We start from the raw sequence: 27,235 nt of genomic DNA, 5'->3' as shown, positions 1-27,235 counted from the left end.
ACTGTCCTGCAGAATTTAGTTCCAACCCTAATCAAACACACCTGAACAAGGTAATCAATGTCTTCAGGATTACTAAGGCTATAGGCAGGTGAGGTTTATTTCAGTGTTGGAGCCAAACTCTGCAGGAGAGCGGCTCTCTAGGACCGAACTTGCCTACCCCCGCCTTAGGCCTACATGTTTTAGCTCAACATATTTTGATTGATTAAACTGACAAGCTTATGTAGTTACACTGTCCATCATGCTGTCTTGAGCTTGGCTTTAAAATGGTTTATATAAACATAACAAAATATTAGGATTATTATAATCGTCAACAAATTTATATAGCACTACAAAAAGCTTTTCGCACAAGAATTAAGAATAAATTGCAGATGTTTTTATACAGATGTGACCTTGTTGATTGTAATTATTGACAATCTCATAACCCAGGATCGTTATAAAAACGTGCATGTGGCAACATTTCTGCAAAAGGAAATTACATCATGTCTTGCACGTTTTGCGACACTTTCAGGGTGAAACGTCCAGCATCTTCAGTTTTATCAGAAACAGAAGAACGTGAATCTGGCAACGTTTTATTACGTTCACAGCAGTTCTGGATTGAAAAGTTTTTAAATCTGTTTTAAATCTAAATTAAACCTTAAACCTAAAGTCGCTGAGCTCTTTTTTTCGTGACTCGTGGTGCAATGCTACACGGTACACGCTGAGCTACCGAGCAAATTCATCATGTCAGAAAAGCAAATGTGATGCAAACTTCAAAATGTTTTCGTTTACAAACCATCCACTATGCTAAAAAAAAAAGTGTTTTGAGGTCATAATATAATATTGTGCACTAAGTCTTTATTAATCAATAATCTACCCCTGTAATCATAATTCTGTATGTAAATGATTAATGATTAAAAAGTGCTGACCGTTTTACTGCCTCAACCAGACAAATGGACAAGTAATGTCCTAATAAGGCAGCATCCATATATGATTTGAATAAATATAATCATAGAGGATACACTGAATGTGTTATTATTGCATACTGTTTGCCCGCCGGCACGTTGACCTTTTGATTTGATTTGATTTATTAGACAAATTAGTAGTGAAAAATACACTCATTTGTCAAGGATAACACAATAAAGTTAAAAAAAACTTATTTCCATTGTGGTCCTGATTGGTCACAATATAGTTTGTGACATCAGAAACACTAGGGGTGTAAGAAAAAATCGATACACTTGAGTTTTTATATAGTTTTATATATTAAATATTTTATTTTGCAATACTTTATCGATTTTCAAAAACGCAATATAATTTTTTTTTTTGTTTACGTGCAAAAATAGGATAAGAGAGAGCGTGCGAGGGAGAGAGAGCTTGAGAGAGCGCGTCGGTGAGGGAGAGCGCGTGGGGGAGAGAGAGCGCGCGAGGTAGTGCTGCACGAATGCGCTACGGCGCTCTGCAATCAAATACGATTTTAAATACGATCTGAGCCTGCATGCGCCCACTCAGTGTGGTTGAAAACGAAGGTTTCCGTTATATGGTGCAAACAATGGAGCCTTTTTTTAATAACAGATTGCACCTCAGATTGCACCTTATGTGTTATGTATTAGCCTAGATGTCACCTGTTAACGCGCCTGTCTGATCCTAATCGATTGCTCCTGTCTGCCTAGCTGCCTGCTGTGTTTTGTTTGCTTCAGGCTGTAAGCTCCGTCTAAGCCTCGTATTAGCTTTGTATTTCTTTCTGTTTTGAACCATCATTTACTACCATTTCTAGTTGTTTATACTACTATATACAGCTTAGACAAGATCTCAGATTAACCTGACATCGCTAGCTTCCGCTATTGTTAGCACAACACGCTAGTAACTCGCTAGCCTGTTAACGCGCCACCCGTGCGCTCAGTTATTTATTTATTTTTCTCTCGCGCGCCCGCGTCTCTGAGTTCATAAAAAGCCCAGGTGAGTAAGAATCAGTCAACAAACACGGTGAGTAATGTCTTGTCCTGTTATTGTCACCTACACTTCATGTTACATGTTTAGCATAGCCTTCCCTGTCGGCAATATAGGGTTTATATGTGATAAATGCAAGGAAACAGTCAGGCTGACGGAGAAGATTTCAGAATTAGAAACATGCATCCAAACTTTAATTGAGGATAGTAAGTGTGCTAGAGCTTTAGATACTATTTTGGATGCGCCAAGCAAAGTGAACTCTTTACATGATTCGGTTCCGGCTGAATTATTGCCTGTGCAGCCAGGCAGATGGGTGACAATGAGGGATCGCTCTAGTCGCGGATCAAAAAACCACTCTTCCGTTCCGATTACCACAACAAATCGATTTGCCCCGCTCAGTGAAACACCCACTGAGAATTCTGTTGATTGTATCCCTGGTAATTGGCGATTCTATTACACGGAACGTGAAAATAGAGACACCAGCCAACATAGTCACATGTTTGCCGGGAGCCAAAGCGCCTGACATCAAAGCAAATTTAAAAGTGCTGGCTAATGCTAATCGTAAATTCTCTAAGATTATTATTCACGTCAGCACTAATGATGTTCGACTTCGCCAGTCGGAGTTCACCAAAATTAACATTAAAGAGGTGTTTGAACTCGCAAGTACGATGTCAGGCACTGTAATTTGCTCTGGCCCCCTTCCTGTCCGAAAGGAGTGATGAGATAGTTAGCAGATTGTCATCACTCAATGGCTGTCTGTCTAAGTGGTGTCCGCAAAATAATATAGAATACAGATGAGCAAATGATAAAGCTTGGGTTGCTGAATATTCGATCCCTTACTTCGAAAGCGTTCATAGTTAATGATATGATTTCAGATTATAACCTAAATGTGCTGTGTTTGACAGAAACCTGGCTAAAACCAGACGATTACATTACTTTAAATGAGACCATCCCCCATTATTACTGTTATAAACATGAACCTCGCCTGAAAGGCCCAGGGGGAGGTGCTGCTGTAATTTATAGTAATATTTTCAAAATCACTAAAAAATCTAGTTTTAAATATACTTCTTTTGAAGTGTTGGTGCTTAATGTAAAAATATATAATGTAAACGATAAATCAAGTTTGAGAATTCTGCTGGCAACTGTATACAGGCCACCAGGGCACCATAAAGATTTTATCAAAGAATTTGCTGACTTTCTATCAGAATTAGTATTGACTGCAGATAAAGTACTAATTGTTGGTGATTTTAATATACATGTAGATAACGGAAAAGATGCAATGAGATTGGCATTTAAAGACATTCTTAACTCTATTGGAGTTAGACAACATATGTCAGGACCTACTCATTGTCGTAATCATACTCTAGATCTAATATTATCACATGGAATCAATGTTGATGCTGTTGAAATTCTGCAGCAGAGCGACGACATCTCAGATCATTATCTAGTCTCATGTAAATTACATTTAGCCAAGGCTGCAAAGCCAACTCTGTGTTACAAGTATGTTAGACCTATCACTTCTGCCACTAAAGATTGCTTTATCAATAATCTTCCTAATCAGTTTCATCGTCTCAGCATCCCAGATAGCTTAGAAGAACTTGATATTGCAACAGAAACTTTTAACTCTCTCCTTTCCAGCACTTTAGACACAGTTGCTCCGTTGCGCTTAAAGAAGATTAAAGAAAATAGTCCAACGCCGTGGTACAACGAGCACACCCGGGCCCTTAAGAGAGCAGCCAGAAAAATGGAGCGCAACTGGAAGAAAACAAAACTAGAGGTATTTTGGATTTCATGGAAGGAGAGCTCGATTGCTTACAGAGAGGCTTTAAAAGCTGCTAGATCTGCTTATTTTTCAACCCTATTAGAAGAAAATAAACATAATCCAAGGTATTTATTTGAAAAAGTGGCTACACTAACGAAAAAGAAAGCTTCAAGCCCAGAAGTTTCCAAGAAACACAGCAGTAATGACTTTATGAACTTCTTCACTTATAAGATTGATAATATTAGGGACAAAATTATAACTATGCAACCGTCTACTACAGCATCGCATCAGGGAGTGCATTGTAGTCTCCCTGAGGTAAAATTAGATTCATTTGTTGCCATAGGAGAGGAAGAATTTTGCAAACTCGTTAATTCATCTAAATCGACAACATGTATGTTAGACCCTATACCGACTAAACTATTGAAAGATGCTTCCAGAAGTCATAGATCCTCTTCTTAACATCATTAATTCATCTTTGTCTCTAGGATACGTACCAAAGACCTTTAAGCTGGCTATGATTAAACCGCTTGTTAAAAAAAACGCAACTTGATCCTACAGAATTAGTCAATTACAGGCCGATCTAAAATCTAACTTTTCTGTCAAAGATACTAGAAAAGGCAGTATCCTCACAACTGTGTTCCTTTCTTAAAAGAAATGGTATCTGCGAGGATTTCCAGTCAAGATTTAGACCGCACCATAGCACTGAGACAGCTCTCATTAGAGTCACAAATGATTTGCTCTTATCATCCGATCGTGGTTGTATCTCTCTATTAGTGTTACTTGATCTTAGTGCTGCATTTGACACCATTGACCACAACATTCTCTTAAATAGACTAGAAAACTATGTTGGCATTAGTGGAATTGCATTAGCATGGTTTAAATCATATCTATCGGACCGCTATCAGTTTGTAGCAGTAAATGAAGAGATGTCTTATCGATCACAAGTTCAGTATGGCATGCCACAAGGCTCAGTACTAGGACCGTTGCTGTTCACTCTGTACATGCTACCTTTAGGAGATATCATTAGGAAACATGGAATTAGCTTTCACTGTTATGCTGATGATACTCAGCTCTATATTTCTTCCAAACCTAACAAAACTCACCAATTCACAAAATTATCGGAATGCATAGTTGATATCAAAAATTGGATGACTAGTAATTTCCTACTACTAAATTCTGAAAAAACAGAGATTCTAATTATTGGACAAAAAACTTCCACACGTAATAACCTAGAATACCATCTAACACTTGATGGCTGCTCTGTTAAGTCTTCGTCGTCAGTTAGGAACCTGGGTGTGCTCTTTGATACCAATCTTTCATTTGAAAGTCACGTGTCTATTGTCTGTAAAACCGCATTTTTCCATCTTAAAAATATATCTAAATTACGTCACATGCTCTCACTGACAAATGCGGAACAACTAGTTCATGCATTCATGACATCAAGGCTAGATTATTGTAATGCTCTACTGGGTGGTTGCCCTGCACGCTTAATAAACAAACTACAGCTAGTTCAAAACGCAGCCGCTAGAGTTCTTACCAGAACCAGGAAGTACGACCATATTAGCCCGGTTCTGTCAACACTGCATTGGCTCCCTATTAAACATCGTATAAATTTTAAAACATTGCTGATTACTTACAAAGCACTAAATAGTTTAGCTCCCCAGTACTTGAGCGAGCTCTTAACGCATTATAGTCCTTCACGTCTATTGCGATCTCAAAGTTCTGGCCAGTTGATAATACCTAGAATATCTAAATCGACTGCTGGCGGTAGATCCTTTTCCTATTTAGCACCAAAACTTTGGAACAATCTTCCTAACATTGTCCGGGAAGCAGACACAGTCTGTCAGTTCACAGATAGACTAAAAACACATCTCTTGTTTAGACTTGTTTAGACTTCTATAATACAATATTAGGCTGCTTAGATTAGGTCAGCCGGAACTGGGAACACTTCCCTTAAATCCTGATGTACTCGTTACATCATAAGAAGAATGGCATCTACGCTAATTTTAGTATCTTTGTTTATCCCAAGGTTTTCCCGCAGCCTGCCGGATCCAGCCCGTTTACAGATCTGACGAAGGACTTTTGTCTGGACCTGATGACAATGCAGTGCTGAAGTGCCAACTAGCCTCTCCCTATGGAGGATCCCTATACCACTCTACAGATAAAGCGTTGTGGAATTTTTCGGTCCGCGTACCTACCCAAAGTGATAAGATAAAATAAAATTCTGCATCAAAATTTATAGACAAGTCAAGTAGTTTGTTTAGGCATGGTTTGTAAGGAATTACAAACCTGCGCACATATATTCAAACGCACATAACTATAGAATCAATTCTTAATGCACATGTGAACGCCATCACCGTCTATCACAGGTTCGCGTTTAAAGTCTGTTTAGAGAGAACGGTGTCGTCTTAGCGGCCCCTAATTTAATAACAAATGATCATTTAGACGGAAGTGAATCAATCATAACTAACTTTAGCTGGAAAAAACATTTTTCAAGAACCACTATAAAACCAAACCAATCTCTGTTACCTTAAATTATATGTTTATCTCTGTAAAGCTGCTTTGAAACAATCTACATTGTTAAAAGCGCTATATAAATGAGGATGACTTGACTTGACAGTCAGGGGCTATGTATTTTCTTTAACAGACAATTTACATTTGTTCCTCAATGTTTCCTTTTGGAATCGTGTTCGTTTTTTTGCAACACAAAACGTTTTGGATGTATCCTGTGTACTAGGAATAGAGGGTATGCACGTGACGTCACCGTTGGCCGGAGTGACTGCGGTTACGCCCACTAAGTGGCAAAAAGACTGACAGGCAGCATTGGTTTTCAGTGTGAATGCTGCGGAAAAACACCACAAAACGCGTCTAAAACGGGATGCAATTCATAGAAACAACTGGACTCCAGGCAGCGAAAGGTGGATTTGCAGTCATCATTTTTGTGTCAATATGCTGAATTTAGTGGTAAAATGATTCTCTATTTTTCGTATTGTTATATATTGCAGTGAAAACTCATCAATCAAATATTTACCACTGTATATTCTGTATAATTTGACATTTTTAATTAAACACTGAAAAAAAACTATACAAGTTTTAAGTCTAGACGATATGATGATATATATAACATTGATATAAGTGATCACCTGGATTTAGATCTGCCTATATTGTATTTATATAAAGCGTTCACAGGCAAATGTCAAAATCAGGCACATATAAATGTCAGGAAACACGATTCCTGGCTGCATGTCAATATCCATGGATCACTGGATCTTTAGTAAGTTGTAAGGAACACTCTATTGAGTCCAATCTTTAGTTTAAACTGATAATCGTTTGTTTTACTTGCGTTTTCGCAGTTTCCCCTATTAAATCCAGTCACGCAGCTGCTCTTCTGCCACTCAGTCCGGCTGAGGGGGCGTGTTGCGGCGGGAAAGTGACGTTAATGCATTCCCTCTATATTGACATAGACAGATGTCTTTTCTTTTTTTCAGATTGCACATAATTTGTATGTTTTATGTACTGTGACAGGTAGGGCTGGGTAAAAATATCGATTCATCAATGCATTGCAATTATTTGTTTCTCAATTCAATATCGATTCATCAAATCCTATGAATCGATTCAGCCCACCGGCCAGTGGCGGCGCTGTGGGCAACACTCTAGTGAGAGCGTTCAGTGTTGTACAAGACGCGCTTTACCAAAACAGCAAGATGACGGACAGTAGCTGCACTCCGTTCAAGCCTGCACCACCAACCAGGGACCAGTGTTGGGGAAAGTTACTTTTAAAAGTAAGGCATTACAATATTGCGTTACTCCCCAAAAAAGTCACTAAGTACGTTACTTAGTTACTTTTTATGGAACGTAATGCGTTACATTACTTTTGCGTTACTTTTTCTCACCTCCATGGGCTTGTTTGTTTGTTTTTTAATAACAGCTAAAACAATCTATTTTTGCCAATTGTTAAGGCCCTTTCACATCATAAGTTAAATGAATAAGCCTAAGGCTGAAGGAAATGCATATTTACTACTGTACAGTAGAGGGCGCCGCTCAAACAAACCTTTCAGCTGCTGCTGTTCTTGATTAAATAACAATAGGATACAGGAGAAGGAAGTTCAACACTCTTATTTCTAAACCTAATCTAAAGTCATTTTTGCTTATTAGTATGGTTGAATTAGATCATTGTAGGTCAGCAGCAAAGACATTGGTTAATAAAGTGAGATTACATACATAAAGTATATTTGTGCAATTTAACATAGTTAATTATAAAACTTTTGCACAAAATTCTGAGATTGCATTTGACTGTTTTTATTCATTTTGAGGAATACTGAATGTTTTTTGTGCAAGTGAGATTAGTAAATGCATGTTCAATGCAAATGCACACAACACCTCACTTTATTTCTCTCAACATGGAGACAGGAGAGCTGTCAGTCAATAAATGTGAAAAAGTAACTAGCGTTACTTATTTGAAAAAGTAACTCAGATATTTTGTTGTAAATTGAAAAAGTAATGCGTTGCTTTACTAGTTACTTGAAAAAGTAATCTGATTACGTAACTCAAGTTACTTGTAATAAGTTACCCCCAACACTGCCAGGGACGTCGTTAGGCCTATTTTAGGAGGGCTGAAGCTACCCCAAAATGTTCCTAAGCCCCCCTAAATGATAATAAGAACAACAATAAGTATCCGGGAGTCTCCCGCATATTGATAGCGGCTCCCTGATGTACGCAAATTAGTTCAAATCTCCCGAAATCCAAACTGCTAGCGCACCCACGACAGAGAGCAAGAGTCCTTGCGTGTATGCAAATGTGCGCGCGTGGTCCTCACGAAGCGCTTTTTTTTAATGAGTATGCACATTTTGTGTTTCTGTTTACATTTATGTTATAACTTGAATGTATAGGAAGAAAGAAATATACTTTTTACAGTTACATGCACTTTAGAGGCATGTTAATAAAGCAGCTGTTTGTTACAGTTGTGGTTTGTATTCAACAAATGTACAATATTGTACAGTTTGTTCTGCTAAATAAACCATGACAGGAAACATGCTGGGGTCAATTTGTTCTTAAACATTGGTAATACTGCACAAATTATTTAAAAATATACTCAGGTACTTAATTACTTGTGTATTTACTAATTATTGAATCGATATTGAAGATAATAAATCAATATCGAATCGAAATCGAAGCCTCAAGAATCGAATTGTGAAATTCCAAACAATACCCAGCCCTAGTGACAGGAGCTATGTATTTCCTTTTATTATGGCCTACTGGAGCATATAAAAATTTGCTCACTAAGAACCTGTGAACCACAATCCCAAACTGGCAGTTTGATTTTTTGTGTACTGAATAATTTACCTAAAGTAAACTTGTTTGATTTTTATGCACATCACATCCTTTTTTAAATAATATTTTCTAAAATTATAGTCCTAATTTTAAAAAAATCCCAATATATCGCCTTATTCACAGTATCGAAATATATTGCAATCAGGGTCCGAAATTAACTTTTTGGCTCACCTGCCGCAGGGACTGGTAGATGAAAAAATCCACCAGCCAAGCATATTTTTTACCGGCCAAAATAATAAACAGCCTTTTTGTGTCACATATACATTCATTTCAGTACATTTAATTGAGATAAGGTATTATGTTTAATGACTAGAGTAGAAGTCAAAACAGAGCAACAAATAGTAAGACATGGAAGATGTGAGCATCGAACTAGTGCTCATAACAGAACATTTGAATGTTTTGTAAAACTATCAGAAACTTTACAGAAAGTAAAAAAAATTACCGATTAATACTATCAGTTAAACGGTTTAAAAGTGTATATAATATACACACTATATAATATTATATAATATTATAATATATTAATAATATTACTATAAATATATATTTATATAAATATATATATATATATATATATATATATATATAGTAGGGCTGTCAAACGATTCATTTTTTTAATCGCAATTAATTGAAAAAGCTTCATAGTTAACTGCGATTAATCGCGGTTTGAATTGCATGTGTAAAATTCAGTTATTTTGCATATCAAGGCAGTTATAAGCCCATAATGTAGTATATCTTACCAGAGTTTTCATTGGGAATCAAAAGAACACATACAATTTCCTTTTACCTTTTTTTATAAAAAAAAAAAAGTGCAATGTAGACCAACTTCCAAATATTAGGAGGAATAAAGTAACGCAGTGCTTACTTTGAGAGATTACATTTATCAGGCCACTCTCTTAAGCTACTTCAAAAATAAACAATAACATCATTAGCAAAACAATTCCTATCTGGAAATAACAGCAATCAAGGGATTTGTAACACTGGTAGGAAATTTCTAACTCGCTTATGACAAACAGAACAGTCTAAAACATTGACGGCCACAGCGGGATATTTGTAACATTTTCTAGTTTTAAATGAAGATCCTTGTAATTAACCTGTGCTGCACATGGATGAAAAAAAAGTCCAAATGACAGTTAAATGAAATGAAAAATATTGCATGATTGGACATGAGATTCAGAACTATCTGAGTTCTAAGTTGTCTCTCCTATTTATTTTCTTTAACCCAATTGCTAATACACACCAGTCTGTTGACATTAGCAGTGGACAGTGCTGCTCTCTTTTTTTGCAAGATGTGACCAGAGAGTGAGAACAGTCTTTCACACGGTACCGTTGTTGCAGGTGTAGCCAGATATTTTTGTGCTAGAGGTGCCAAGGTTGGGTAGGCCCTTGCGTGTCCAGACCACCATTCCAATGGACAGTCATCGATGGAGATGCTGGGCTCACCTCTGTACCGATCCACAGACGTGTCAGATGCTGGGTCTTCTTCGTCATCTGAATCTGATGCAGCAGCTAACAGAATGTGCATCTTCTTTTTAGGTGGACCTGGCTCAGGTTCTCTACGAGGCTCAGGTTGCTGGGCACTCTCCTCTTTAATCAACTTCCAGACTTCCTCCCTTTCAGATCTGGGATGGCATTTCAGATCCTTAAATCTGGGGTCAAGCGCTGTTGCCACTTTCAACCACTGGAGATTGGTGCTTTGTTTTCGCTTTGATAGGTCAGATGTAAAGGCCGCTTTAAACCGGAGCACATAACCTGGATCGTCGTCAGAAGCAGTCATCAACCGGAACAAATGACATAGTACAGGCAGGACTACGGAGCAGGATATGTACTGTTCTCCTCCCAAAAGCTCAGTCACATACCCGCCAAGAAACATAAAGTGCAATCAATTACCAGTTATTAAAAAAAAAAAAAAGGATGAAGTTAAGCTCCAGTGCTTTTCATATTCATATAACCAATGTTTAAAGCTACAAAAGCAGCAGCATCTAATTTTAGCGATAACTAAATGATTAAAGAGAGACTAATAAATCAGTCACATTTTAATTTTCAACAAAACAAATTCAAAATATTTACCTGCATGGTTCAAGGAGTGTTTCAAGCTTTTCGATCTTCTCCAGTTCTCCATTAGTAAGCATGGCTGGTGTGCCTCTTTGTTGATGGAGTTCAAGTGTAGCCTTGGCAAGGTCCTTGTTTCTCAGAAGCCGGGTGATCATGCTGAGAGTGGAGTTCCACCTGGTGGAAACATCTTGGATGAGGGGCTCCTGTGTTTGTCCCAACTCCTCTTGTTGTGCTCGCAATTCAGCTGCATTTGCTGGACTATGCTTAAAATGTCCAACCAATTAGCGGCATTTTGCCAAGACATTCTCAAGACCACTGTCACGGAGTGACATTGAGATCGATCTCTGTAAACTGTGCGCAACGCACGGCATGTGCTCGTATGGCAGTAGTCTTGCTGCTGCTGTCATATTACGGGCACTGTCGGTGCCAATTGTTGTCACCTTCCCCGCAATTTCCCACTGCTCTGCAACTTCAGAAAATTGTTCGACACATGTTTCAGCAAAGTGCCGTTCTTTTGAGTGTTTAACCGTTAAAGCAAACGAATGCAACTTCCAGTCAGCTTCAATATGGTGTGCAGTAACTCCAAAATAATTCTGGTTTCTTACTGACGTCCAATGATCCCCGGTTAATGCCACAGCATTTGCATTTCGCAGGAGATTGATTTTAGATTGTTTCTCAGCTTCATAAAGCTCCTCTATGCGAGCAACAATTGTTCCCCGCGATGTTAACGTGTAAGCCGGTTCAGAACTTGCCAACCTGATTACATCCCTGAGACCCAAATCTTCAACAATGTTGACTGGTCTGCAATCAGTTGCCACCCATCTGGCGATTGGTGTGGTTAACTTATTTTCATCCAAGAGTCTGCTGCGACGCCCGCACTCAGGAATAGTTCTTTGGCGGCTGCGGAGGCGTCAGATGAAACACCGGGGTGTTTCGCCTGGAGGTGGTAACTTAGACTTGACGTGCTCCGTTGGTAGCTGAACTCCTTGAAACAAATGCTGCATTGTACCTTAGTGTTGTCAACTGAACCGTCTGATTTTTTTTTTTAAGTTAAACAGGCTGTTTAAAAATCCGGTCGTACTTTTTCTATCCATCACCTTTTACCGCTTCACAAACCAAAGGGGCTGCCTACGGGCTAGTCAAAGGGACAAAAAGGCGTTCCTTGAAATGCGATTAAAAACGCGTTATGGATTGTTTGTAACTAATCGCGATTAATGCATTAACGCTGACAGCCCTAATATATACCTTTTTTGTTTGTTTGCTGCATGGTTAAAAAAAACTGTATGAAGCCTATATTTGTTAAATCACGGGGCGCGTCCGTCGACACGCGCAACAACACGCGCCTAAAGACATATTTTGCAAGCAAGCAAAGCAAGCTAAGCAAGCAAAATGAACCAAGCGAAAAAAAGTAGCTACTGTGGCACCATTTCAGAAAGAGCGACGAATACTTGGAAAATATGCTATGCGGTATTAAAATAAAGCAGTAGGCCTAGTGCAAGTAGGCTACAATGCAATATCACTTGCGATGCAAACATCCACAAGCAAATGTGTAGCGCTTTCCGAAGTTGGCCACTCTAGTAAGACGTTATCTCTGTATTCCCGGGACATCTGTGCCATCGGAGACCCAGACTAAGCCCACATCATGCAGACATGTTACTTGTTTTAAGTAAAAACTAGACAAGCTGTGGATTGAGGTAGGTCTGCTATTTTTATTTGACGAAAAAAACGTAGTCTGATGAAAAAAAGTAGTTTTTTCAAAGCTTCAAACTGATTCAGTGTTTTATTTTTTTCATTTGTTAATTATTTAAGTTAAAGAAATATATTTTGTGTAGGTCTATTTTAGGTGTGAAGAAGGTTCACACACGCAAGGTCTCTCGCTTTCTCCCTCTCAGGCGTGCACGCGCTACACGGTTTGGAGCTCAGTATGTGCGCGCTCTTTCTCGCTCACTCTAGATTCCAGGAGATTTGAACTAATTTGCGGACATCAGGGAGCCGCTATCAATATGCGGGAGACTTGCGTTGTCTGGAACATTCACCCGCCTTTTAAGATTTACTCGCCAAATGGAAAAACTACCCGCATTTGGCGCTTGGCGGGTGTTAATTTCGGAACCTGATCGCCATATATTGAATCGTGACCCATGTATCGTTATACGTATCGTATCGCCAGATTCTTGCCAATACACAGCCCTAAGAAACACCAGCGATTCTAAAGCGCGTTTCACTGCAGTTTTAAGGAGAAAATACTCAGCAATGGTATTGACATGAATTTGCACAAATTTTTGTCTTAAAACACATTACAAACACCACATAGACATAAACAACATTAAAAACTTGATTTTCACCACAGGGGGACTTTAAGTGTCATTATTTGCTCCTCGTTCTCTTTTCTTTTGTAATCAGTCTAACTATTGTTACTTTTTAACTGCACGTCCCTTTAACTTAGGCAACTCCGTCCTAAACCGTGAGCTCTCCGTGACCCCACTGCTGCCAAAACAAAACTGAGAAGTTGTGCGACCCAGACCATAACCGCCAACATTACACCATTGTGGCCTGTGTGCGTCGGGGTTTAACTGGACTAAGAGGAGAGTAAATTGATTGGGACTGACTGGCTCATAAGCTTATAGCAGCTTACAGCCAAATCTTTACATCATCAGCACTGAGGTTTTACTGAAGATGACGCCAACCGCTCTGGAAAACATTTGCCAATCAGCATTACAAGCAACTGAGGGGATCAGGAAATTAGTCCAAACTCATATAGGCAGAGATGAAAAGCATGTGAGAGGTTGAAAGTCAATGGTCTTAAAGGACAGGTAAGGAATGATCAGAATGCAACTTTTGTTTCCAATTCATTTTTGTTAACTAATTTATTCCACCTAATTTGCAGCTTTTTCATGGTTCAATATCAAACAGCTTAAAATTACCACAAACAAGCCAAAAGAATAAAAGATCTGTACTCAAACTGAAGTTTAAAACCACACAACTTTGGAAAGAATAGAAACATTCAGATATACAAATTGCGTCCAATTGTAGAGGCTTTAAATTTAATTAAAAATTTGATATCATAGCTTTCTTCTAGTATCACAGAATCACTTCCTTCACATTTAAGTGATGTCAAATGTTTACTGAGTGGTTTATAAATCTAGCCCACAGTGCTAACTTACTGTAGATTAGCTTTAGCCTACCAGATATAGACAATTTACAGAAATCTAGAAAGATGATCAGACAATGGGAGAATAGGAGAAATACAAATAGGACACAGGGGAAAAACTTGCTTACAAAGAGTCAAAAAACAAAAACCACAGCTTACCTATTGATGTAACTTTATTTTAAGGATCCCACACCAGAAAAATCCACGAACCTGGAGATAAACAGAACAAAACAAGATGAGCGATGCACTAATTACTAAAACTTCACTCTGTATACATATGCATATTTAACGTTTAGCCTTGTTGTTTAGATGCATTAGACTTCGTGAGAACAGGCATTAGCATGTTTTTTTAGACATTAGCATTTCCACCACATATCATACTTCATACTTTATTAAACTATCAAAAAAAATCAACAATAATGAAATTAAATTATTAATTTAACTTACATTATACGTTTACCTACAAGATACGTCGTTCACCTAAGGCTACGTTCAGATTGTCAGTCTCAATCAGATTCTTGTGCATATCCGATCGAAATCCGATCAGATTTAGATAGTGTGAACGGCACACAAAAAGAAATCACATGAAATGTGATTTGTACAAATCAGTTTGCTCAAAAACAATGATTCCTTATAAAACCAGACGAGTAGTGTTTTGGTTATAATGTCCATCTGAACACTTAAAACACTTCAGCGTTGCTCTTTAAAACCATTTATTTGGCTTTTACAAACCATATGTGCTGGACTCGCAATGAAACACCTGCTGAAATGCTTTACACACACCCATCAATGTCTCATTGTTATTACAGATTAGCATATGGCAGAGCGTCAGAAGGTTACTCCATTGTGCGTTCTTGGCATTATCGGCAGGATTGGGAGAATAAAGTGCTGTGATAAGTTTCAGCTGAACCTAAGCATGAGACACCACAAATGGCAAAATTTGGGTTGTTATGACATACACATACATCCCTTACCTCTAACCGCTCTTCCTTATGCAAACGTCTGGTACACACACTCAGCTGGACTTGGAAGCCAAGCCAGCATGACCCTTGGAAAGCACAAGTGGAACACATAGGCTAATTGAATGAGAAACAGCTTCTCCTCAGACCAAGACACTTTTTTGGCGGGAAAATAGAGATTTAAATTGGACAGGGGTTCTGCTTTTTCTGGGGCCTTTTATTCCTGTTGCGCTCTTGTTCAGTGAGGCTCTCACCGTTCTTTAAGTATTCCCCAACGCCACGGCACGTGTAATGTCATGAACCTTCATTATTCACAGCTCAACAGAAGAAAACAACTTTCAGATATAATAGAAATGGGAAGATTTGCTCCACTATGCCCCTGCTGGCTTCGGCAAGACTCTTTGCTTCCACTCTTAACTTCTGCCAAATTCTGGAGAGCTGTTGACTTGTCTGGTATCGCTCCCAAGCCAACGTGAACATGTACGATCTCTAGAACCAGAGTGAGAGCCACTGATATGAATACTAATGTGGTTTGTACATGCCCTAGCATTTTGAAGATCAAAGTTGCCTGCAGATGCCAACGTATGGTGCGTTTCATTTGCAGTATGTCAATCAAAACAGCATGGCGTATTAATGTAGAGAAAAAGGATTAATCTGTGTGTAAACTGGCCATATTTTTACAAGCGAGTTATTTGCAAACACCATCTAAAACACTGTTGTTCAGTTTTCAGAAACAAATTTACACTGGTGGAATTTGCTAGGCTAACTAAAACAGAAGGCAGAATGTCAGTTATTGGCAGCTTATTAAACAATGTTGCAATCAAGTTCAATAAGTGTACTTTGATATGAGCAAACAAGTCTGAAATAAAAGTTGAAAATGAAAGTCTGAAATAAAAGCAACGAAACGCAAAACAAAACAGCACACAAACCATAACAAAAACAGAACCACAAAACAAAAACACCACAAAACAAACCAAAACAAATCAAAACAAAAAACTAATTCATGAAAGCCACAGAACACACACACACACACACACAAAAAAATCATTAAATAAAAACTAAACATTGTTTTTTAATTGTGCCCCTCCTAGTTTTTCCATCCTGATGTGCAATGGATAGCCAATTATAAAACATTAACCAACGCAAGGCAAACACATAATGCCCTGTGCTGTTTCTATACACAAACTTTTTTAAACTGGAAATACTTCCCATATCATTTATATCTCACTGAGCCCTTGATTTTGTGCATTTGAAAAGGAGATGACCACCAGTAAGAAAAGCAATGGTGCAGTTTAAGACAGATCAGGCTCAAAATGAGCACAGCCTTTTATATGTGAGATTAAACTGTGTTTACACAACCTCAGATTTTCCTCTCTGTCCTCTATAGTTACTCAAAGGTTTGTGTTTCAGTCATATCCCTTATAAATCACTGTCTTGAGTTCAAAGTGCAGAGAGTCTGAATTAAAATCAATCTCCTTTAAAATGACTAACTATACATGTATTGGTCAGTTGAAGTCTGCTTTTATGATCATAACCCTTTGGTATTGCCTAACCTGTTTATAAATATACTTGACTAGGCCTAGTTATTTTTTCATTTAAAAGATCAAAACATTTTTAAAAACAAAAAAAGAAAACGTGTATTTCCTATATTTGTCACGTGTTGATAAATCAGGAAGCGTTGATGCAATTACAGGTGAAAGGTGAATTTAATGAAACAACAAATAAACACAAGCTACAAATCAAAACTCCCTCAAGGGGGAAAACGGGAATAATACAGACCATGAACATAAACGCTAGGAACCGGGTACTTGGACAAACGAACCAACACTGAACTGCAAACACAACAGAGACCAAATAGAGAACAAACACAGAAGGCTAATGGCACGACAGGTGAGGAAAGTTAACCACTAAACAGATAACGAGATAAGCGGGGCTGACAATTAGACAGAAGAGCACATGACCAGGAATACACAGAAGCCATGTGCTCACATGAAACTAGACTTAACATAAACACGAGACAGATAGGAAATGCCATAGCTCTGTTACCACACAAAACTACTAACAAAAGCAGAAGTGACAGAGCTATGACAATATTAGGATGCATTAATGGGAGAAAGACTTATGGTCGAGTACAGTGCAAATTATTATAAATAAATAAATAAAAAATAAATGAAATGCATTTACATTTCTGAAGGATCATGTGACACTGAACACTAGATTAATGGCTGCTGACAATTCAGCTTTGATCACAGGAATAAATTACAATTTCTGATTGTTGTCACCAAATGAATCTGCAAAATAATAACATGTAATGCCAAAAGGAAATTACTCCCCCCAAATCTTACATTGGTCGGGCAAACAGAGCTCTTAACATCTCAGCATATTAACTTTCGCATCAAATGAAGTTCTGAACATTATCCAACAAAACAAAGGACATGACCCATGGTGTTTCATCTCAATAATTTGGCACACCATATCTGTATAATTTCCAGCTCCTCCTGAATCACTTTGACAAACTGACTGTATACATCTGTTATTTCATACCACTATAGACATCTAAAAAGATCTTCATCTGTGAGAAAGGACTTTTGCTTCAAGCTACATTTCTTAGAAGAATACAGATGAAGAAGAGTTTGACAGCTTCCAAACAGCTTCTCCAATGCAAACAAGCAGCATGAATCAGCTCTGGCCAATGACATATTAATCTCACTGACAAAAGCAGAATTCCCCAAAAAGCGAATTTGTGGAGCTTTCTGCGGTAAACCCAACACATCTCCAAGAAGCCAGCAGACCAAGCTAAAATCCAGACGCAAATGACACCACAATTTCCAAACCTGAGGGGCGGACCAAGACACATGCAAAATTAATCATAAATAATCAAAGTAAACAGACTGAAAGAATAAACTCCCCTTTCTTGCTGCTTTTAATGCACTCGTAAAAAAAACACAACAAGCCAAGAGATTTAAAACTGCAGCGTATAAACAAAAGGATAGCTGTGAAAAGGTGAAAGTATTTTTTCCTGCTGGTTTTTACCTTCCAAGCAGATTTCTTATGCGAATGGCTGAATAAGTAGATGGCCAAACAGCCAGGCCTAAAAACAGAAAGAGGAAAAGGAAACTAATGAAAGAATAGCCACAGAGGGTGTCCTTTTTTTAACAACTTAATCAACTGAATCCAAAAGCAGCAAGACCTATGGAAGACTACAACTACAATAACACATAAAAACAGAACTGCCCTCCAGCGAACCGATCACAAAGTCACAGGAAAGGGTTCAGCGGTTCTGGTTTTGGACAATGATGCAAGACGACTGTCTTCAGCACGAAGCTTAAAGCAGAATCCAAACAGAGCTCATTAGTCTGGACGGTTAGAAACAAGGAGCATGAACCTAAGTCGGGGGTTCTTAAACTGTGGGCTGCATACTAACGGGCCAAGAAGGATTCTAAGTGGTCTGCGACTTCAATATTTTACTAACACAAATGATAAGGATGATGGTGGACTTCTTTTTTTCTTTTTACAGTATTTTACAGTACGTTCACTTACCTAAGAAAGTACTGGGTAATATAAGGTAACTACTACATGGGTTAAGGTTAGGTTTAGGAGTAGCTTCTTGCCAGGGTTAGTACCTAGTTATTACCCAGTTATTGTAATTACTATAAGTACATAGTATGTACAAGGGGAACATGACTGTAAAAAAAAATGCTACCAGGATGAATTTATTAAAATTAATTAGCTAGTACTAGAAGTCTAGTTAATTTCAATTAAATAAAAACAAAATAGCCGTCTGGAAAAATTATGCTTTGGTATCTGGTGGCTTTGTCAATTTTTGTTTAAGTGGTATGTCACTAAAAAAAGTTTGAGAACTGCTGACTTGTTAATGTTATAAACAATGTTAATGAATAAATTCGACCAACAAGTTAGGTTGCTGAAAAAAGGTTTGCAATGACGACCTGACAAACTGTTGGATCTTTGCATCAGGCTCTTCTTGCAATTTCCTGTTCAGTATTATGTCCGGTGAAATTTGGGTGCCAGATTTGGGCTTCAACTTAATGCAGACCTTGGTCTGTTAATGTCTATGAGAAATGTTAAATGTAAGTTCACACAAGAGGTTTATAGAGCCTGTATTAAAAGGGAGACGAGCTGCCAAATTAATGTTCACATAACATCTTTGTAGATGTAATCAATTAAAAGATAGTAAGTGTGACAGAACGGCTGCAACCCCTTATTATAAGAGACACCTTGTCCCTTAAATCAGTAGTTCTCAAACCTGTCCTGGGGACTTTTGTATGTCTCCCTCATCAGACACACCCAATTCAGTCTTGCAGTCTCTGCTTATGAGCTAATAAGTTCCGGGTTTCCGACAGGAGTGGGTATGAGAGAGAGGAGGGGTGCAATAACAACTAGGACTGGCGGCGCGTGATGAGTCGAATGGAGCTTCATCACTACTGCTGTTAAATGCGCGCCTATCCTTGAGAGGCCAGACTCTTTTCCTCGGGCATGCACTCAGGAGAGAAGTGGGGAGGGATTCCTGTGCCGCTGAGCAGGATGCACGTGTTGCCGTCGTCGGGCTGGGATTGTCAGGCCGCCTTGACCCTTTACTTCCACTGTTCCAGGGAAGTAGAGCTGCAATGAAGAAGCCGCCGTCCCTCGAGTCCCAGACAGAAGAGGGGAGTGCGAGCCTCCGCCTCCGCTTACCAGGGCTGAAACTCCTCTTCACTCCCGGCTTTCATGACTCCCAGTCAGAACGAGGACACTAGATAAGCTGTAAATTTGGAAACTTGTATGTCCATGGACACTTTATTCCCCGTTTGGACATGTTTATGCTTTATTTTATCTTAAATAAAAAGCCTCTCAAACAAACACAAATAAATAAAAGTCAGTTAACTTAGTAAACAACTGTCCTTTCATTCTTCAAGTTTAAATTCAACTTTTAACTAGGGATGCTAACCGATGAACGTTTGACCGATGGTTGACCGCATCAACGTTAACCGATCAAAGTTGTCGGTAGTCGGTTAAAAAAAAAAGTGATCTCTAAATTAGGCTATTATAGACAGTGGACTAAACGCTACTACAGTTAGCCATCTCATTCCAAGATATTTTTGTGTGAAGTGAACAAATCCCTCACACTCAATTTTTTATAACTTGCCTGTTTGTACTCATAAACCATAAACCAATAAAAACATTTGGCGCGAGGTCACAGCGTTTGGGTTCGCGCGCTCACAAGGTTTGCGAAAAGTAAAGGCTACAGGCTTAAACACTCGAGGTTAGAGCCAGGGCAGACGACAGGATGAAGCGTGCAAAGAAAAGTAGTGTGTGGGACCATTTCACCAAAAAGAATGACACAGATGAAAGTTGCAACTTGTGTGATACAGTGCTTAAATACAGTAGGCCTACATCATCTATGGCAGGGGTGTCCAAACTCGGTCCTGGAGGGCAACTGTCCTGCAGAGTTTAATTCCAACTTGCCTCAACACACCTGCTTTTAAGTTTTAAGCATGCCTAATGACCTTCAACAGCTAATCAAGACCTTGGCCCTGTCCCAAATGGCGCACTTCATGCGGACTTTCGGTCTCGTGGACTTAAATTGCGCGTGCTCGCCGAGTCTACGAGTCCGGATGCCGTCCCATTTAGCATTTTAACGCTCTGAAGTGTGCTCAGCAGCGCCCCCTTTGTACCCTTGAAGCGGTCTTCCGCGAAGCCCGCATAGATGCAGGCTCCACGCACTTTAACTACCCAGGATTCCTTGCGAAATGCCAATCAGAAGACGGATGGGAGGAGATTTCGCTCACGGACTGTTAACATGGCTTTATGATATAGGCGTACATTTTACCAGTTGTTACTTACAGTTTATACAAACATTATCGACCAGTGGTTGATATCTCAAACATAATAATAGCGTGTTAAATAATATGATCGCATTAATATTCATTACATAAATAGAACCGAATGTCATGGCTTTACTGAGTCATATAAACGTAGTATGAATATTGAAACCTATACTGTCAGGGTTGTTGCAGGATGCCGAAGACGAGGACACGGGAACTGAAGTATAGTTGATTTATTTACAAACTAAACTTACAGGACAGACAGAAACAAAGGAAACTCCAGGACTTCAAAAACACACAACCTTACATCGACGACGACCAACAAACACTGAAGGAAAACACAGGGCTTAAAAGAACTGGGACTAATGGGATAATTAACAAAACAAAGGTGAAGAAACTGAACACAAACGAAGAGCGGGAAAACTAACAGGACTGAACCAAAATCACAAAGACGGGGGGAAACAAGATCTCAAAACTGAACTAATACACACTGAATCGTGACATATAAATTTTTCTTAAACTCATTTACATTTTAATTTTGTGTTAAAATTGAACATTATGTATTATGTACAACTGTATTGATCATTTACATAACAATGACATCTATTCTAATGCCCAGGTGGCATATACAATAATAGAACTGTAAAAGCAGGCTGTATAGTTCACATGGACATAAGATTTGGGAAAATAAAATGAATCCTGTTCTTGATGCTAAAGACTGTAATTTTTTTTTAATGATATTTGTGATAGTTTTCTAATAAAGGGACTGATGAGATGACCTTTAAGTTTATTCAGCTTCGACGTCTGAGCTGAGACCTTCTTCCTGTTTCCAGCGTGACGATCGATGTCCCAAAAATACCTCTCAATGCCCCCTCGCGGACTCATCCCTATAGGTCTGCACTACATGACGTCACCGAAGTGTGGACTCTGAGGAAGTCCACAAGTCCGGAGTGTGCCATTTGGGACAGGGCCCTTGATTAGCTGTTTCAGGTGTGTTTAATTGGGGTTGGAGCTAAACTCTGTAGGACAGTGGCCCTCCAGGACCATTTGGACACCCCTGATCTATGATGTATCACCTGAAAACGCGACTTGTTCTGTCCGTTATTAGAAGGCACACAGTGAGTTAGACCTGCCTTGGCCGGTGTGTCTTTTATGCATTCTGAAGGTGCCTGTTTATCCATTGGTTTTATCGTGTTAGGCAACATTCCGCATAAGATGGGCTTAGATTTGGAAATACATTAAATCTAGATTTCAGTGGTAACAGATAAGGAGATGATGATCATCATCTTTCTTTATTATTATTTAGTTTATAACTCAAACTAAAGCGGCGTCTCTTCGGAGCTGTCATTTTCTTAAATGAGCCGCGGCAATGTTTCAAATGAGCTTCTAACGCTAGACCAACGCCTTTATTTTCAACGCGATCACCTTGTACCCAAACCATTTCGAAACTAAGGAGACATTTGTCCTCAGATTACATAAAAGCTCCCCAGCGCCATGTTTGCGGGACTCATGTTTCGCGCTGTAGGGGATTTAAAAAAAAAATGGGAAGGGCAGTGCCGGGGCAGTGTGTGTGTGAGCGGGAGCGGGAGGCAGGGCGGCAGAGAGATGCGACAGAGTTGCGAAATTACAGACGCTCGGTGGTCGGTCAAGAAAATGTTTAGTTTTTTTCCATCCCTACTTTGAACAACATGGCAAACCTTTACGTATCCTCTGGAAGAATTCCCTGCGTTTTACATTTTTGAAGTCTCTCAAAGAAACTGACAAGTAGATGGCTGGGAGGAAAAAAAGGTTTTGCTTCCAAGTTTATTTTTTGTCAAAAGCACCCAATAAATCAGTCTAGGATTGAGGCAAGTGTTCAGAGAAGTAACAACAGCCCTATGAAGACTTGAACACAACATCACACACCAGGAGTTGAACTGCCAAGCCCTGCGTGTGGACCTCTCAGACATAAACCGCATACTAAACCCCTGACTCAAAAGCCTGCAAGAACATCTGCCCCTGTGGCAGGAAGATGCTGAGATCTTCTACTCCAATGTCCACTGGTGAATGAGAACTAGACAGTTGAATACAGCAAGTGTGAGATTTCCACTTCAACCAAGTGTTTGCCTTGGAATACTGGAAACCACAAAAATCCTAAGCCCTATTATTGTGTGAAGTGTGGATCAAAGTTATGGATCCCTGTTGGAGCCATTAATAATAAAAGAAACGTGATAGGCCAGCACATCCTTTGGAGTTTAACATGGATCTCCTACACACAGATCTACTGTTTTCAGAGTCTCCTACAGAAGCCCTTCGTGATTCATGTTCTCTAATGTGCGTGTGTTTCTTGCTGCCATTTTGTGTTTGTAAAGTGTAAGGCCCTATGATATCCGTTTAAGTTTTTATTTTGCGGCCCAAATTCTGTTTAAATCGAACCAAACCAAACTTTTGTTGATGAGTTGTCGTGAAGACTTTTGAGTTTCTGCATATGATATAATGATAGTTTTTAATCAAATAAAATGATGAAATGTTCATTAAGTGACTTTCAGAGCAACTTGAGAGATAAAGACTGGCATCATAGGGCCCTAAAAGTGGCTTGAAGGTCACAAGTTGAGGTAGACGAAGCCTTTGAGGTCTCAGTCTGCTAGGAGCCGGTTCTTTCAGGTGGTTTTCACTAAGAGCGGTGTAAGAGCGGGGCTGGGGGCCTCAGCCCATCAGCTGGAGGACAAAGAGGGCCACTGTCTCTGTAGGGATGGCCTACCCCAAGTAGGATTGATGGGGTGGTGTTGAAGGATGGAGATAGCAACCAAACAGACGATCTTTCACAGCCTGACCAGTGCCAGGGGCTTGTTTGGGGGCCGTGGCCCCCGTCAACACCTCTAAGCCCTGGCGTGGACAGTAGGGCTCTCCAAACTGGCCCAACCATGGCCTTTATAAGACAGAAAGGGATAATCCAGCCACCTCCCCCCAAAAAAAACGTTCAACAATTGCGCGTGTGTCCGGACTGTAAGACATCTGTTATATTTGGATGACAAAGAAAATAGCTGTACTTACATTTGAGGAACTGGATGGATCAAATGTGATTATTTCCCCGTGTGTGACAGAGGAGGGTCTCTGGAACATTGCCTTATTCTCTTCTCTCACAAAGAAAAAACATCCTTCACTTCCAATAATGGCTAAATAGCAGCCAAACCATATTTGATAGACTTAAAAGCAACTCTTTAAATGCCTATTTGTGGAATTTAAGAGCCAATGATGAATAAGGGTGTCCAAAGTAAATATAATGAAACATCCTTTTAAAAAATATAGTTTAAATGCTTGTGCCAAGTTGTCGGTTTCATATGGATTTGAAAGACGTTTATTATCTAGAAAGGTTTCAGTTTGTGAGAGTCAATAGCCTCGTGGGCAGCGCTTCGAGACATGGTCATGGTACTTTTGGATCCCGTATCCCTGTCAAAGGTCTACCACCATATATGAAAAATGTCCTGTATAAAATGTTAATATTTGTTTAGTTAGACCTGATTTTTAGAGTCATTAAATTATATATATATAAAACTTGATTATATTATACACTTGAATACATGTGAGTGTGCACATCTTAATCTCTATTTTCAAAAATATTTTTAAAATATATATTTTTTTCAAGGTAAAAAGTAATTTTACAAATAAGATTAATTAAAATAAATAAGGATTTTTTTTTGGGGGGGGGGGGGGTCATATCATATTAGATTTTACAAGTAGAACTACATTTCCTTGAAATAAAAGGTCAAATTATCTGATATTTTAAGAGATTTATTGACCTTGACTGACCTCTGTGGAATCATTTCTTGTTTAATGGCTTTTTTGCACTAAATTACTTTGATTTAGCAGACACATGTTTTCCAAAAATCGGCTTCAATGATTTTATTTCTCTTAAACTAATTATTTCATTTAAAGTCCCCCTGTGGTGAAAATCAAGTTTTTAATGTTGTTTATTTGTCTAGTTTTTAATTTGCTTTAAAACGAACCATGTGTTATTCATAAGTCAACACCATTGAGTATTTTCTTCTTAAAACTGCAGTGAACCAAAGACAGTCTCAAAACTGAGGTTTGAATTTGCTGGTGTTTCTGACGTCACAAACTAACTTGTAACCAATCAGGTAAACGTGTGTGATCGTCAACGTGTGAATCTCTGAACTGGTGTGAGTGAGTGGAGGCGGGCTCATTTGCATATTCATAAAATTACATCCACTAAATGAGGCAAGGGTGTAGAGTTACATTCAAGCTATTTTAAGGCATGGAGAAATTTGTTTTCAATTATTCTTTTTAAAATTTGTCATTTTGGTGATAAAATATGAGTTTTTAAGGGATACAATTGTTGACTAGAGGGGGACTTTAAAGAGATTTTTTTCTTCATTATGGTATCAAGCAATTAAACTACACAGTCTTGTTTAAATTGATTTTTTTATGTATTTTTAAATGAATAAAGAAATAAATGGATGTGGTCAAACTAAATGAGCATCAGACGAAAAGTTTAGTACTGTAAACGTTGTGTAACAACCTTTTGACTGTTTGCTTTGTTCTGGTTTATTTCACACTACCACCCAAATCTTAAAAGTGTGGAAAGATGAGGTAGAAGATAAATTGCTCATTGTTTCGGAAGCATTTGGCAAATAGGTCAGGGAACGGAGACACCGCATTCCCCCCAGGGAAACTCAAAAAGCAAAGCACATAAAGCCCCCCTTTTCCATCTTCCAGCTTTCAGAAACAAGTTTCCCTTTCATAAGAATTTATCTGCAATGCAAAGCAAAGAAATGAACACCACAGTGTCAAACATAAGCAAATATGTCATGAATTATAAGGTAGATATAGGTAGATAGATATTATGCAGGACAAAATTGTAGGTCTGTAGAATTATGATTTCAAATGATCTCTGGATGAGGTTTTGATAAAAGCTATGAGAAATTCTGAGAAGCTCTGGTCTGTGAACAGGAAATGAACCCTGAGGTTGGGTACAGTCTTAAATGTTTTTTTTCTGGTGAACATTACCAATTATATGCTTTAATTTGAGCCCTTAGGCAACCCTAACACTAACCCTTACCCTACAAACCTAAGCAGCCGATTATCTCATTAACTCTCATTTACCAGTGGAAATATGACGCAGGAGTCACAGAAAGCCAAGACATTTGCTCCAGATAAAAAAATGTCAATAAGCAGTGATATCCTCCAGACCAGAACACATGTGCTCACAAAACACAAATAGATCAACTGCAATCTAAATCCCAGTCGGCTTTGAAGATCTCAGGCCTACAGAATAAAGCGACCAGAGGGCAAGAATTCGCTTTTAATGAAGAGTTGTTTTTTGACATTAAAAGTGAAGTAATTTCTGAAAGTTAAAAAAAAACTGCACAGACTACCATAAATCAGTCAAGTAGATTAATTTCCATGATTAGTGTATTCACTATACACAAATATTGATTTGTTTTTTTGAGCAGCCCAACATGTCAACTTCTGGCTAAACCAATGGTATGTGTGGGACGGGATAAATCGTACTAGAACAATAATTTATAATAAATGCAACAAATTTGACAATGTGCAAAACAAGTGATATTTACCTTAAAGGGATAGTTCACCCAAAATGAAAATTCTGTCAGTATTTACTCACCCTCATGTTGTTCCAACCTCGTAAGACGTTCGTTCATCTTCGGAACACGGATTAAGATATTTTTGATTAAATCTGAGAACTGGATCACTCCTCCATAAACTTCTTCAGGGATTGAAACTTGCCGGCCTCGAAAAGTTATTAAAGACATCGTTAAAATAGTCCAAATGACTACAGTGGCTCAACCTAAAGTTTGCCAAGCGACAAGAATACTTTTTGTGCGCAAAAACAAACAAAAATAATGACTTTAATTCAACTATTCATTACCTTGTCTTTGGGCCTCTAGTCAGTTAAACTAGTGTAATTGCGTAGAGCTACGTCACACGTAGGCTCACTATTGGCCGACGCTGGTCATGTGTGTGATGCGTGTGACGTACAACAACAGAAGCGTACGCTGTTAAACTAGTAACCTGACTCGAGGCCCAGAGAGAAGGAAATAAATAGTTGAAACAAAGTTGTTATTTTTGGGGGTTTTTGCGCACAAAAAGTGTTCTCGTCGTTTGATAAACTTAAGATTGAGCCACTGTAGTCACTTGGACTATTTTAACGATGTCTTTAATAACTTTTCGAGGCCGGCAAGTTCAATCCCTTATGAAGCCTATGGAGAAGTGATCC

The 27,235-nt window shown here is 38.7% G+C and overlaps 2 protein-coding genes across 4 annotated transcripts in view; both read right to left on the bottom strand.

Moving 5' to 3' along the window:
* Window positions 1-27,235, bottom strand: part of znf469 (zinc finger protein 469) — a 376,839-nt gene that overhangs the window by 245,928 nt on the left and 103,676 nt on the right. For 2 of the 3 annotated variants that reach the window (XM_077211301.1, XM_077211302.1), the window contains exon 3: window positions 14,379-14,429. The gene's annotated coding sequence lies outside the window, so the exon portion shown is untranslated. Of the gene's footprint in view, window positions 1-14,378; window positions 14,497-27,235 lie in introns of those variants that run through there. The other variant, XM_077211303.1, reaches the window with a different exon arrangement.
* Window positions 1-27,235, bottom strand: part of LOC143721168 (troponin I, fast skeletal muscle-like) — a 492,195-nt gene that overhangs the window by 421,145 nt on the left and 43,815 nt on the right. The window lies entirely within an intron of this gene.

Source organism: Siphateles boraxobius, unplaced genomic scaffold, assembly GCF_051911475.1.
Source record: "Siphateles boraxobius isolate OS27281-9 unplaced genomic scaffold, OSU_SipBor_1 65, whole genome shotgun sequence".
Lineage (NCBI taxonomy): Eukaryota > Metazoa > Chordata > Actinopteri > Cypriniformes > Leuciscidae > Siphateles > Siphateles boraxobius.
The sequence above is the reverse complement of the archived record's forward strand: the minus strand, read 5'-3'. Positions and strand labels throughout refer to the sequence as shown.